Here is a 15372-nt window from a genome sequence, read left to right on the forward strand (position 1 = left end):
TGCTTCCCCCTCTCTCCCCATCTTGTCTCCCACTCCCTTTATTTCGTCTTATGTGTCCGTTTATTATTTTTTGTCATTCATGCTAGCTCTGACACGAGCCTCGATCTTGTATTTAAAAAAACAAAAGAAAACATCCGACGAGTTTTTTTTCATCTCGAAGATTTAAAATGTTTTGCAATTGCAAAGAACTTCAACAAAGATTCATATTCAGGAACCTTAATCATGGTCATAATGCATTGTGTCGAGTGGTCATTTACAATTTAATTCATCCATAAACTAAAAGAACTATCGATGTGAATTTTTTTTCTTCTTGAACGACGTGAAAGTCAGAGTATTCAACAACAGAGAAATAAGAAAATAAACTTACCGAACTTCTAGAGTCCACCACTCAGTCTTTCACGAATCGGCCAATCCAAGGGTGTCCACATCTACAGTCTCGGCACCAGGAGAAACTGCAAGAGATGGAAAAAGAAAATCTAACTGGAGTACACACTTTATCACATGATTTTTTTTGTTGCAATTAAATATGAAGTTTTTATCAAAATAATTTTTTTTTTTAACTTGGAGGTTCGCTTTTCTTCCAGGAAAAAAAACCCAATAGTGATTGTTTTTGTCTGTTACGTCCTGATCTGTTCAAGGTAATGTTAACTTCAACGAGCCTCGACTATGTCGACAAAAAATAAAAGTTTTGAAATCTACACTATAGGAGAGATTGTGTGTGTGTGTGTGTGTGTGTATGTGTGTGTGTGTTTATGAATGTGTGTGTGTGTGTGTGTGTGTGTGTGTGTGTGTGTGTGTGTGTGTGTGTGTGTGTGAGTGTGTGTGTGTGTGTTTATGAGTGAGTGTGTGTGTGTGTGTGTGTGTGTGTGTGTGTGTGTGTGTGTGTGTGTGTGTGTGTGAGAGTGTGTGTGTGTGTGTGTGTTGATGAGTGTGTGTATGTGTGTTTATGAGTGGGTGTATGTGTGTGTTTATGAGTGTGTATGTGTGTGTTTATGAGTGTGTGTATGTGTGTGTGTATGTGTGTGTGTATGTGTGTGTATGAGTGTGTGTGTGTGTGTGTGTGTGTGTGTGTGTGTGTGTGTGTGTGTGTGTGTATTCGTGTGTGTGTGTGTATTCGTGTGTGTGTGTGTGTGTGTGTTTGTATGTGTGCCATAAATGTGAGATAACCGAACAGATATTCGTCAAACTTTCAGAGGTTCATCAGAGACTGCTGGGGAGTGTTTTATGCCAAAAAATCGAAAAGAAAGTTGGACTTTTTTGGATGAAATATATATATATATATTGAAATCGCTCTATATAGTGCCAAAGCCTTGTATCTCTGTGAAAGGCAATATGAAATGATCCCTACCCCATTATTTAGTGGGTGTAGGGAAGTTGTTGAGGCCCCCACAAAAAATATATAGAAAAAACCCAGAATTTGATTTCTGCAAAATTCCAACAGGATTAGAACAGCACCGGGCAACGCCTGGTATAACTAAAACAACTATGGATGAATGAAACATGAATATTGCAAACTTTTGTGGATAGACACAGACCTGGGTGGGCTCTGTTCCACCTTGTGAAAACTGCATATAGAGTTAACAACCAAACAAACACACACACACACACACACACACACACACACACACACACACACACACACACACACACACAAACACACACACACACACACACACACACACACACGTTGTTTTTTTACACACCTTCATTTAACTTCATCTGAACTTTGTTTGTTTGTCCCGTTTCAAATCTTTGAGCCGTTCGTTTTCCAGGTTCCATACGTCCTAGAGAGCTGAAATTTGGTGCACAGTCCTCTGTTCTGGTACATTTTCATCTATCAAAATTTAATTTTAAAAAGAACATTTTTTTAATGTATAAAAAACATGTATATTTTATGTTTAATGTATAAACAAACTGGACTTCAGACAAACACAGCCACTGAGCAAGAGGGAAGCGACTGACCTCACTAACTTGCCAGAGCACTGAGGGTACCAGAGACACCATCATTTATGATATTTTGTCTCTCTGCACTCATCACAGCAATTAAGGAGGAATTTCGTCAACCCCATAGATTCCAAACCAATGGGGTTTTCCTTGCTCTATCCTATAAATGCTGAGCTTTAGGCTAAGAAGGAGCACGTTTATCTCTTTTGTGTGACTCGACCGGGGTTTTTACGAGTATTAAAAAGAATGGCCAATTTAACATTGAGCAGCGCATCTTTATTTATGACATGTACATTGAAACAAATTCACCGAAGAGTGCAGAGAGCATTTCAGAGAATACTCCATTCATCTGCTGTACCTGCTTATAAAACACTAAAGGCATGAGTGTGAAAGATGAAAGATACGGGCTCATTACATCAATAAGGGTGTTCAGGATGGCGTGTTAGTGTTCATGTCCAATAGACCATTGAAGCTGCGCAGAAAGCATGGAGAGAAGCTGAACTCTCGGCTGAAAATGGAATCAATCCCATATCGGTGTGACAAATACTGAAGGAAGACATCGGCCTTTTCCTTTACAAATTTCAGCTTTTCCAGGCACTTAATGAAAATGATCACAGAAGACGGGATGGACTTTTAAAATGCTTTTCTGAACCATTGGAAAATAAAGACCTCAGTATGACGACATCATTTTCTCTGAGTGCCATGTTTACATCAATGGGATGATGAATAAATAAACCTGTTGTTGGCTTGACGGTTAAGGTGCCTGGCTTATGCATTAGGGTCTTGAGTTTAAGCCTTTGTCGAGCTTTTTATACGAGGTGGGTTGAGGTCAGCAAAATGAGTACCAGCTTACTGGAAACAGGGACACTGCATCAGAGGCACAGCCATGCTCCCAGGAGTTATGCAACCAGCAACCACAAGTTTTTTTTTGTTTTTTGTTTTTTTGTATACTGAATCGAGGCTCGTGAAAGAGCTAACATTTACTTCACAAACAAATCAACCAGACAAACAAAACACACAAAAAGAGGGAGCGGAAAACAAGATGGGGAGAGAAGGGGAAGCACACAAACACAACATTTGAGAGCAGGGAGATGTGTGGAAGGGAGAGGGCTTGGGGGGAGGAGGCGTGGGAAGGGGGGGGAGTTGCACACAAAATAATCTATTATATTACTATAATTCACCAAAAGTCCGTCCGTCCATCGGTCAGTCCGTTCCCAGGTACCGCAAAAACGGCTGAACCGATCGCAACGACATTTTGGGTGGGTAATCCTGGGACCCCCTGGAGTAAAATAGGCTATATTGTTTTCCCAATTTGAGCCTTGGTCTCCAGCATTTTCAGGTTTGGGATCCCGCCTGACGTTATTGTCCCGGGTGACGCGAAAACGGCTGCACCGATCGCAACGATATTTTGGGTGGGTAATCCTGGGACCCCCTGGAGTAAAATAGGCTATATTGTTTTTCCAATTTGAACTTTGGTCTCCAGCATTTTCAGGTTTGGGATCCTGCCTAACGTTATTGTCCCGGGTACCGCACAAACGGCTGCACCGATCGCAACGATACACCTCCATACCCGTGTGATTCCCACGGATGACCCCACTAGTATATATAATACTCAGTTGGGGGGTGGGGGGAAGGTTTGAGCAAATCGTTTGCACGATTGTCAATAAATTAACTTCATTTCCGAAGTTTGGACAATTCATCACCCATGTTATGAACCTTGCCAAGTGTATATCCATGTGTTGATTCTCCCTCTTTTCTGCATGTTTAGCCAATTTTAAAAATACGTACATTCATGCCATTCGTTTCCATGTCCGACCCCTCTCCCATGCTCGGATGATTTCACGTGACAAAATAAGATTTAAACCTCCTTGCTGTGTTCGCTGATGGAACATCATTTCTGTGATGATTCCCGTCAGCAGTTTGTATGTGGTCGGTAGGCATTTCATCGGCCGGTATTTGTGGGGAAGTTGGGTTTCCTCTGATTTTGGGAGGGAAAGGTGTTCCCTTCTGTGAGTCACCCATCCACTGCCTTTTCCTCTTGGATCAGTTCGTTAAATGTCCTGGCCTAGTGATTGTGAAGAGCATCAAGTTGTTTCAGCCAGAAATTTGGAATTCCATCAGGGCCTGGGCCTTTCAAGTTTGGCATTTTTTTGAAGTTGTTTTCTCATTTTCTCTTCATAAATAAATCAATGGGGCCATTTGCTCAATATGTTGCTTCTTCTTTTCCAAGTTTGGGATCCATTCTGCTTCCTTATGTCCCTTTTTGAATTTCAAATAATTCCTTTCCAGAATTTTGCAGCTTTTCTTCTTCAGGGGGAGTTGACACATTCTGTTTTTATTTTGCTAATTCACAGAAAAATGTCTTCAGGTTTCTCTCAAACATGTGGTTTTGTTTCTCTCCTGTTGTTTCCTTCCTCAATATTTGAAACTTCCTTGCTATCATTTCTAATTTGAGTTTGTTTTCAGAGCCCAAACACTCGAGGTCTTTGTCTTCGATTTTGTGTTTGTTTTTATTCTTTGGATTCTCTTTTTTAGTTTTGAGTGTCTGTGCCCTTTCCTGACTGTTGTATTTGTCCTACTTCCTTCCGCAGTCGCTCTCTTTGCTTTGTTCTCTGGTCTCAATTTCCATGGTGCAATTTGGCTTTTAATTGTAGGGCCTAGTTCTTATTAGTCCCCTACCGGTGTACACCGGAGGGGACTATAGGTTTGCACGCCGTCCGTCAGTCAGTCCGTCAGTCCGTCAGTCCGTCACGCAAAGAACAGTTTTCCGGACGTTTTTTCTAAACGCTTAATGCTAATGATTTCAAACTTGGTACATCGTTTCCTCATGATAAGTTACAGATCAAGTTCGAACTTCACGACGTTTCGATCATTTTTGACAAAGTTATGACACTTTGAACTTTGATAATTCTGATGCTCCTTAACTCAGTGCCATTTTAAGTTTGAATTTCCTTTAAAAAAGATTTTCTCTGCAATAATTGGACCGATTGAGATCAAATTTTCACCATATGATGGACTCGGTCTGTAGAATATTTTAATGGTATTTATAACGTCATAGGTCACGTGGTTCGGCCGCCATATTGTTTTTCGTGAAAACACAAAAAACCCTTTTTCTCTGCAACGGCTGAACAGATCGAGGCCAAACTTTGCAGGCAGAATCGCATACCCATGAGGAACAAAAAAGTCAGGGAGCATGACGTCATGCGTCACATGGTTTCAGAGTTATGCCGTTTTTAAGCATGAACCTTTAAAACCGAGCTCCTCCCTCATTTTTGATCCAATCGAGGGGAAACTTCACAGATCTGTTCAACACTAAAATGTCCTTTTGGAATTTGCGATAGGGCACGTGGTTTGGCAGATATCGTTTATTAAACGAAATTTTTTTTTTAAATGGATATCTCTTGAATCGCTAGTACCTCAGACCGTGAGTTGGTAATAATTTATATAATTCACACAGTGCAATACGTGCAGGCCGCTCCACGGAGCGACCTTGCAGGCTTATCAACGAGGCGAGGCGTGACACACGTGTCTCAGCATACCTCAGATCAAGTTTGAAAACCATCATCAACCGTGCATACATTTGCATATTCGATCATTTTTGACAAAGTTATGGCACTTTGAACTTTGGTAGGGGACATGTATTGCAGCGCAATACTCAGAATGCTTGTTTTTTCTTCTTCTGATGTTGTTTTACCTTTACTTTGTCTTGAATAAATTAATCGCTGTGTGTGTGTGTGTGTGTCCAAGCCTGGAAATCATAGAAAAAGAAAAAAAACACAGGGCTGGGAAATCTCCACCAACTTTTGCATACATATTGCTAGTACCCAGCATCACGTCATGAGCACAGACAAATGAGAGAAACGCGGGAGACGAGTTACAAGTTTCACCTGTACACATCCCACAGTACAAGTACTTTTCTTATCGTTACTGCAGACAAGGGGGATTATTAGCCACGGCACAAAATATATTTGCCCCACCTCACACAAACCCTACCCTGCACCAAGCTGCGCATGAAGGGAGCGAGTGTTTCTAGTTCATCCAAATTCAGAAAATATCAGGCAGTATATAGCTCCCACCCACCCCTAGCCTGTTTGCTACTTCCTCGAATGAACAGGAAACACTCAATTGTAAAGAAACCAATCTCAGATAATGGCATTGTTGACGAGCCAGTTCATTTGTTTGTACAAGAACTGCAGCTGAAGAGACACATGCAGTAAATATTAGGCTGGCAACACTTTCACAGTAGACTGATTAAACTGGGCAACAAAAAAAACTTTTTACCTGCTACTAAGGGAAATGCAGGTGTTCTTGGCTAAATCTGGGCAGCTGATTTCAAATCTGTAATCAGAATTTAGCCAGCACGTCAGGTTTTCAAAATATGTAGATGTATTAATGATACCTGGCATGCTATATTAGATACTTCATTATTTCAGATTTTCACATTGTACATCTAATATCAGTGCTGAGTAATAACTTTCACGTCATATTTAGATAACGATGATTGATTTCCGTGTATAATGTGTGGGATACAAACCAAGAACATAAACAAGTTGCAGAAAAATAAGTTAATAAAACATTAAAACATGGTAATCTTAGGAAGGGTGTATAGTGGGGCTGCTTAACTGATGAATTGTGCCTTTTCCCTTAAAAGCATGAAACTTGGCACATGGCTAGAATACCCCAAAAGAAAGATTTTTAGTCCAGGGGGCATCTCCAATTTCACCCCATATGGCGGCCATCTTGAAATTCAAGATGGCCGTCATACAAGACCTGTTTTGATGAATATCTCCATAATTAGAACAGATATCAAAATGGTTGAAGTGCCTATACCTACATTTTTAGGGTCTAGGAATCCAATGGCAACATAAAATATTCAATAGTATATGGCAGCCATCTTGAAATCCAAGATGGCCGCCATAACAGACCTGTTTTGATGAATATCTCCATAATTAGAACAGCTATCTAAATGGTTGCAGTGCCTACACCTACATTTTTAGGGTCTAGGAATCCAATGGTAACATAAAATATTAAGCAGTCATATGAAAATATTAATTTTGCATAGTATCATGCATACTGGGAATGCATATAAATACCCTTAACAGGTTGGCATTCTTCAGTGATTAAAAGTGTCTATGACATCGCAGACTGTAACTGTGCCATCTTGTGGTTTTCTAGTCTTTGCTGCATTCTCCATCACATGCGCAGAGAGAAGTACAGGGAAGTGCAGCTTTCTTACACCGGCAACGACCAGTACATCCTTTTTTGCACCCACACTTAACAAGTTCATTGCAGATCTTTGCAGCCTCTGGAAGTGTTGTCCATATTGGTTTGAACTGGCCAGCAGACGTTTTTTGCCAACCCCATTCAGTGGGGCTTGGTAGATCAGGCTTAGCATGGATTTCAAGATGGCTGCCATATACTATTGAATATTTTATGTTGCCATTGGATTCCTAGACCCTAAAAATGTAGGTATAGGCACTTCAACCATTTTGATATCTGTTCTAATTATGGAGATATTCATCAAAATAGGTCTTGTATGACGCCATCTTGGATTTCAAGATGGCCGCCATATGGGGTGAAATTGGGGATGCCCCCTGGACTAAAAATCTTTCTTTTCGGGTATTCTAGCCATGTGCCAAGTTTCATGCTTTTAAGGGAAAAGGCACAATCGATCCGAATTTTTTAGCTAAGCCGCCCAGCTAGTACACTTGATAGAGAAATCTGCCCCATTGTGAGTGATTCAAAAACAACACTTCAGGTTTACACTCTTCCTTGGATTATGGTCAGCATAGGCACTCTGGACTAGACGGATTTCGGAGAAATGTGAATGTTCGGTGCATTTTTGGGTAAAAGTTGGGAACCTCACTTTTTAACATAATTAGGGTTTGCTGAAGTCGATTAACCCGGTTCCCAAACAGAATTTTGAGTTTTTAACCTTCTAATTAGCATAAACAAAATGGCCGCCAAATTGCCATTTTTGAACAATTCATTTGAACAAGCATTTATATATCATGTATATACATGCAGCTCTTTTACTTTATCTTTACAACTTTTACCCCAAAATGTGCCTATAAGTTATACATGGCCTTTTTCATAAATCCGTCTCGTCTATATTATGGTTGGCGAGATATTGAAAGAGACATTCAAACTGATATTGAAATGGACACTATAAAATGGGAAATGGTTTTAATAAGACAATGTTTCATACAACCATTTATTCTAAAATTAAGTATACATGGACATGGAGCACAAACATTCAGGAATGTCACGTCACACATGTTGTTTTGCCTCACTCCTGACCTCTCTCTCTCTCTCTCTCTCTCCCTCACTCCTGACCTCTCTCTCTCTCTCTCCCTCACTCCCGACCCCTCTCCCTCCCTCTCTCCCTTACTCCCTACCTATCTCTCTCCCTCACTCGCTGCCTCTCTCTCCCTCACTCCCGACCTCTCTCTCTCTCTCCCTCACTCCCAACCTCTCTCTCCCTCACTCCCGACCCCTCTCCCTCCCTCACTCCTGACCTCTCTCCCTTACTCCCTACCTATCTCTCTCCCTCACTCACTGCCTCTCTCACTGCCTCTCTCTCCCTCACTCCAGACCTCTCTCTCTCCCTCACTCCCTGCCTCTCTCTCTCCCTCACTCCCGACCTCTCTCTCTCTCTCCCTCACTCCCAACCTCTCTCTCCCTCACTCCCGACCCCTCTCCCTCCCTCACTCCTGACCTCTCTCCCTCACTCCCAACCTCTCTCTCTCTTCCTCACTCCCATCCTCACTCCCATCCTCTCTCACTCCCTCACTCCCTCCCTCACTCCTGACCTCTCTCCCTCACTCCCTGCCTCTCTCTCTCCCTTACTCCCTACCAATCTCTCTCCCTCACTCACTCCCTGCCTCTCTCTCCCTCACTCCCTGCCTCTCTCTCTCCCTCACTCCCAACCTCTCTCTCTCTCTCTCTCTTCCTCACTCCCATCCTCTCTCACTCCCTCTCTCCCTCCCTCACTCCCGACCTCTCTCCCTCCCTCACTCCTGACCTCTCTCCCTCCCTCCCTCCCTCACTCCTGACCTCTCTCCCTCACTCCCTGCCTCTCTCTCTCCCTTACTCCCTACCTATCTCTCTCCCTCACACTCCCTGCCTCTCTCTCCCTCACTCCCTGCCTCTCTCTCTCCCTCACTCCCGAACTCTCTCTCCCCCTTACTCCCGACCTCTCTCTCTCTCTCTCTCTCTCTCCCCCTTACTCCCGACCGACCTCTCTCTCTCCCCTCACCCCCGACCTCTCTCCCTCACTCTCTCCCCCTTTGGATCTGTTCCTTATGAACAACCACATCTTTAAAGCAACAAACTCCAAACTCGGGGAACAGATAACTTTGTGCAGGAAGTAACATGGGCTATGTGGCCGTGGCCAATACAGCATTTTTTGACAAACAGGCCACCAATAATTGGTCTCAAATTTAAAAGGCCGGATTTATCGAGTGCATCACAATTAACCTATTTAAAGTCCATGAAATAATTAAAATTGATTATTTAACTTAAACTTTTCCCGTCACTGGGGACGGGGTTTTTTGCTCCTTCAACAAGTAAACGACCGCATTTGCAAACGCCTATTACCAAATTAAAATGCCATATACCACGTTGCAATTACTATCATGGATATTCCAGCACAATTATCAGTTCATGACTTATTTGAAACCTGCACCATCATTTTCAAACGTCTGCGATTTAACAAGCACGCAGACAAATTATCCGAAAAATATAAAATGAACTCAACACCTCACTCAAAGGACATTGCCATTCCACTTATGTCATTCCCATCATGTGCAAGGGAATACTGCCCTCAGTGGCTGCTGATGCATCATGCTCCCAGACAGATCCGTTGATAATCTCTCTTTCTGTATGTCCCAATTGACTGAAATTATCATTGGGAAGCAGTGTCAGTAGCCATCAAGAGGTTCCAGTGGTCAACACAACCTGGTGTTGGAGCCAGAACAGGATTTTGGAATATAGCCAGGGTACCGGCACAAAATTGCCTATTCTTTTTGAAAGAGAAAATGGGATGTATATTTTTTTTATCATGTACAATTTAAGTCAAAACGTTTTCCCGTGACTGAGAAGAAATCCTCAACAAATATTAATCCTAATAATCGACAAGAACCCCAAGTTAACATTCCCTCGCTTCTCGGTTTGAAGAATGACATTCTTAGAGGTTGTACTTTAATCAGAATTGCAGTTTTAACTCGTATGGCAATCGGTAGAGCAATCCTAACATGCTACAATTATACAATCCTACCTTCCCTATGGTATCCTTTCATCTACCCCAATAAACGTAACAATACATATACTGTATATATATATTGTTACGTTTGTAGGGGCTAACCTAACCTTGTTACGTAACCTTGACTAACCCCCGCTCTTGCAGGGAAAATGGCCTTAAAATGCCTGTTGTTGTTGTTTTTATTACGTTTGTAGGGGGCAGAAAATGATTACCTTAGAGCCAGGTAGAGTGTTTAGATAAGTGTGCTCTGACTGTGGTGAAGAAGAAGAACCCCATGTAATAAGAAGGAAATTTGTGTAGACCGTACATCGGGTAAGCTTGTGTCTTCGTCCCCATGAGAGGGGTGGGGTCTGCTAATTAGCGAAGGATTATGGGTAAATTCATCCCCTGTATGCAATTCCCTGTGTAATAATTTCCTGTGTTCCTTATGACACCACACAACACATCATAGCCAAGCCAAGCAATCGACACCATAATCAATAACGCGAAATAAAAACCAACCAGAAACCAGGCATCAAACACTACCGCTGGTGCCGCAGCCGCTACATCACCACCTCAATCAGGCAGGGCCGTGGAGCCACTCCCAAAGAACAGTGATTGGTCCGGGATTTGATTGGCACAAGGACTGGCAAGAAGGGACTCGTTGATAGGAGCGGACACGGAGACATCGTGGGATGACGTCAGAGCCTCAAGTACAAAAATAATTGGAACAGCGGACATTTTGATTTCTCGTTCTGGATCCCACAGCGAACGGTCGCTATTGCTCTTGCGCAAGGAAGATTCATTGTGAACGGTCGTGTTCCGACATCTTCATCATGATCGTGAGGAGGAGGAACTGTGGACCGAGAACTGCGGTTTCCCATGCAAGAACGACGAGTGGATGGGCGCGGCCTGCTCGCTGCGCTCTCGACGAAGCCAGGAGTGAGCGGACGCGTGGTGAGGCCTAGTTCGTGCCAACGAGCGCATTTTCCCACCAAGGACGCGAGAGGGTTTTGACGATTCTTGACGAGGTTCAAGAGCTGCTCACAGCTAAGTGCCACACAAACACGTATTTATTTTCAGTTATATTTCACTTTGTCTGTATTCGGGTCTGTGTGGGAGCGCTCAAACTAGGAATTTAGTGTTATCGTGCATTATTTTGTGACCGGCATTTTCTTTAATAAATCCTGTATTTTTGTGCATTTTAATTCCGTGGAGTTTGAAATAATTTATCCGGGTGCAGGGAAGTCGGGTGGAAGCCGACCACATAATTTCATCGTCATCCTTTCCCTCACGTGTAACGAAGGCCAGTCATCATTGAATTGAACACCTTGGAGTTTAAGCTCGTTTGGTCATCCGTATCACCCTGCGGTGTTCAATACAGGGTAGTCACACGACAACTGGTGTTAGGAGTGAGATTCGGACTCGACGGGCACTCTGTGTTTGAGGGTTGCGAGTTCGACACCCACTGAGGGTGAAATTGCGCTCAGCTTTCGGAATCCAAATTTTGAACGATTGTCTTTCTCTCGTCGAGGGTGAGGTGATTGTAATGGCGGGGTGTCCAAATGTTGTAGTAAATTGGTGTGCGAAGCACAACATCTCGTTTTCGAAAAGAAAAGAAAAAAAAGATTCTGCGGTAAATTAAGCGCAAGGGAAAAACCCGCTTTGTCAGCACGTAATGGCGGATGTGAACGGCATGGCCAAGCAGGTTGGGGATTCCGAAAAGTATGGAAGTGAGCCGGAGATAGAGAGATTAGAGGATAGGATTGAAACCTCCCCCGTCCAGAGCATTAGCTCACCCTCCTCTCCTATGAGGGAGTCAGGGACAATGGGAACGGGTTCGATGGATTTGCAGCCATGTACAAATTGTTAAAAGGACAAATTAATGGATTTAAAGGGCAACTGAAGGGAGAAATGAGAGAATACGAGGGGAATAAATGAACGAATGGAAAATAATATGAAGGAAATGGGTGAGCAATTGGAAAACAAAATGGATATCCAAAGGGATTGAAGGGAGACATGAAGGGAATCAGTGAGAAAATTAATGCTCAGAATGAGCGCAGTGAACAAATGGAAAATAAAATTGATGGTTTGAAGGGAGAATTGAAGGAACAAATGGATGGAATGGAAAACAAATTTGATGAAATGGAGGGGAAAATGGAGGAAATAACACAACTGGGGGAACTAATTGATAAAATAGAAGGGAAAATGGATAGTCAAATTATGGACAGGCTGGGTGAATTAGAGGACAAATTAGAGACAAAATTCAGGGAGACAGAGCAGGTCATGGAAGTAAAATTTGAATCAAAATGAGGGGAAATTAACAGTGGGAATGGAAGAGTGTGAAACCCAAGCTGATATGCTTAGGGCACAGGAAAGGGAAAATTTAAATACAGCATGTTTAGAGGTAAATGGAGAGTGTCTAGAGGTAAATAGGAGAAACTAAAATTGAAATGGGGAATGTTTGGCTGGAAAAGACCTGGAAGGTTGTCGGTCTTGCGTGGATGTCGCAATGCAACAATAGGGGAGGAATTGGAAATTGTGCAGCACCAGAGCGATTGTGCGGAGCAACAGGAGGTAAGAATATTGGAGGTCCGTGTAACGGAATCGGACCAGGTGTGTATAGATGAAAACCTGTTGGGGCCAGAATTGATTGGGGATGGGGATGTGAATTAATTTGGACCGGATTGGACGAGCACCTCGGACAGTATCATCAGGGAGGGGATTGATCGAGTTCAAGAGAGTCTGGGGGATGAGGTGAGTCAGTCCATCGAGTATCCCCAGGATGAGATTAAGGTGACAGAAGGGACCCTCACCACGAACTACGATTGGGTACCAGAGGCTCCGAAATTGCAGACCCATTTGGGGGGCGGGGGGTGTTTTGGCTCTGAGCTCGATTCTGACATGGAAGAATCGGGAAATAGAGCCTCGGAAAAAGCGGTCCCTTTATCAAATTTGGAACAGCTGCAGGGAGGGGCAGAAGAACCCGAGGAGGGGGTTGTTAACTGCAGCTGCGGTTGGACATACGAGGCCAGAATTTTAAAAAGTTAATTTAAAATTAAATTGATATTTAAATGGGAGTCTGAAGGGGAACAGCCTTGGAGGGAGTTGGTCCCCGGGCTGCGGAATTCGGACCGGGAGAGGTCATTGGGGTCGGCCTCATGGGAAATTGCCACACTTGGAAATTGGGTTATGCCAGACGGCTGGGGGGCTGTGTTGGCAGTATTTGGACATGGGGTCCGACCATGGGTGTCATGGTACGACCTGGGCCCCACGGGGGGGTCTGGTGGAATGTGGCGTCCCTTGTCCATCGGGGTGCTGCCCGAGCGAGTGTCTCGGGCCAGTTGGGTCGAGGGACCCTGGTGGGGGTTAAGACCTCCGGGGGTCCGAGGTGGTTTCTCACAGGTACCTAGGATGGTGTATAATGAGGACCACTAGGAGAAGGTGTTGTAGGTCGCGCTTTGGTGGCGGAACCACGGAGGGCCAATAAGGGCCTGATGTGGTGACCACCTGGGCATGCGGCCTGGCAGCCTCTCCCCGAGACTCTGGGACAGCCAGCATGTGGTGACCTGCCATGCTGTGCTGGTCTATGGATGCAGTTCGATCCGCATGAACAGGAACGGTATAGCCTACTGGACAACCATTGGGGCATCTGTGGAACGTGATGGTGTGAGCATGATCTTCCACAGATGATCTGTTGTGATTTGTGGACTCTCGGCTTGGGAAGAGAGCCATGGGATAGAATTGGGAATTTGGAATGAGCCAAGCATATGGGGCCATGCTCGGCTGGCCAGTGTATGGAGAAGCGCCCTTCTTTGGTGAAATTAGTGAATTGTGAAAAATAATTGGCATGGGTAATCTGATGGTTAGATGTAAATGTAAGGGTGAATTTTGTGAGGCCGTAGTGGACACTGCACAGTGGCACCATTATTGATCCAGGTGTGTAAGACCAAAGTGTTGGAGGCTGGGACAAAAATTGATAGGGTAGCAGGACACAGCCTTCAACTGGCTACCGGGGCGACAGCGCCAATATTTAGGACTCAGGGTTGTAGGGTTGTAGTTGGGTAGTCTGGAGGTCAACGTAGTGCTATAGGTGTCCTAGGTGTGCGGACCGTGTCTTCTCGGATTGAGTCTCCTGGGGGAGCATGGCTGTCATCTAGACATTGGGCGTAGTCGAGTGTGGGCGGGAACTGGGGGCTGCATGTGAGTTGATTGGGGGATGTGAGAGGTGCAGGGGACGTGATGTGGATGCCATGCACTGCGACCGACCGTGCCCCTAGGTCCGAGGCCTTGGGAATGGTGGAGTTGGCAGCAGGTGCTCACCACATTGCCCAGCTGGGACTGGTGGAGTTGTGTTCCTCGCAGGGAGGCCGAAGGATGGATGGTGGGTCGCGCCCTTATGGGCACCCATGGGCCATGTTGGGGTTTCGGCTGCTCAACTTGTCACGATGGCTCTTGCACGGTAGAGGGGCAGAGCCGTCGTAGCCAACAGTAGTAGTGTAGTAAAGGTCACCAGAGGAGGCGGATCCACATACTTACCAGTTCAGCAGACAAAAGGAAATTTGGTGAAATTTGATAGGCCCTATGGTAAAAATTTGGGATTCAGGAGGGTGGATGACACTTTTGAACCCGACCAACCTGCAACTACCTGCACATCAAGATAAGGTAGGTGCCTTTTTTATGGGATATTGCCTGCCACAAAGCCTACAAGGCCACTCAAGGTGGGGGCTACACAAAGAAAACAAAAGCAGAACAACCGTCCCTTTGGACTGAAACAAGACAAATATAGAAAGTCATCTCTTCACAGAACAAAAAGGGCTGGGAGGGTAAACTAGTCTGCTTTGAGAAATGAAATGAATGAATGAATGAAAATGAATGAATGAAATGGAAATGAATGTAGAAGGAAGTAGAAGACGGGGAAGACCGAGAAAGACTTGGCTAAAGATGGTGGAAGAAGAAATGCGGGCAAGGGGGTTAACAAGGAGAGATGCAGAAAATAGGGCAACATGGAGAAGATTGTCATGCGGACCGCAAGGCTAACCCCCGCTCTAGCAGGGAAAATGGCCTTAAAATGCATGTTGTTGTGTTTGTTGTTGGTACATCAGAGTTTCAAATGGGCCAATTCGTGGAAATTTTAAATCCCGTGTTATGTATAAGACTTATACCCTAACGTGTTATGTATTGTT

At 44.1% G+C, this 15372-nt stretch overlaps 1 protein-coding gene across 12 annotated transcripts in view; it reads right to left on the minus strand.

The window, feature by feature from the left end:
• The window catches only part of NAALADL2 (N-acetylated alpha-linked acidic dipeptidase like 2), a 466559-nt gene that overhangs the window by 323720 nt on the left and 127467 nt on the right, over positions 1 to 15372 (minus strand). For 8 of the 12 annotated variants that reach the window (XM_068134602.2, XM_078767634.1, XM_068134603.2 and 5 more), the window contains one exon: positions 368 to 452. The gene's annotated coding sequence lies outside the window, so the exon portion shown is untranslated. Of the gene's footprint in view, positions 1 to 366; positions 453 to 6225; positions 6283 to 15372 lie in introns of those variants that run through there. The other 4 variants (XM_078767636.1, XM_078767635.1, XM_078767632.1 and 1 more) reach the window with 3 other exon arrangements.

Source organism: Myxine glutinosa, chromosome 13 (genome assembly GCF_964187855.1).
Source record: "Myxine glutinosa chromosome 13, kmMyxGlut1.1, whole genome shotgun sequence".
In the NCBI taxonomy this organism is placed as follows: domain Eukaryota; kingdom Metazoa; phylum Chordata; class Myxini; order Myxiniformes; family Myxinidae; genus Myxine; species Myxine glutinosa.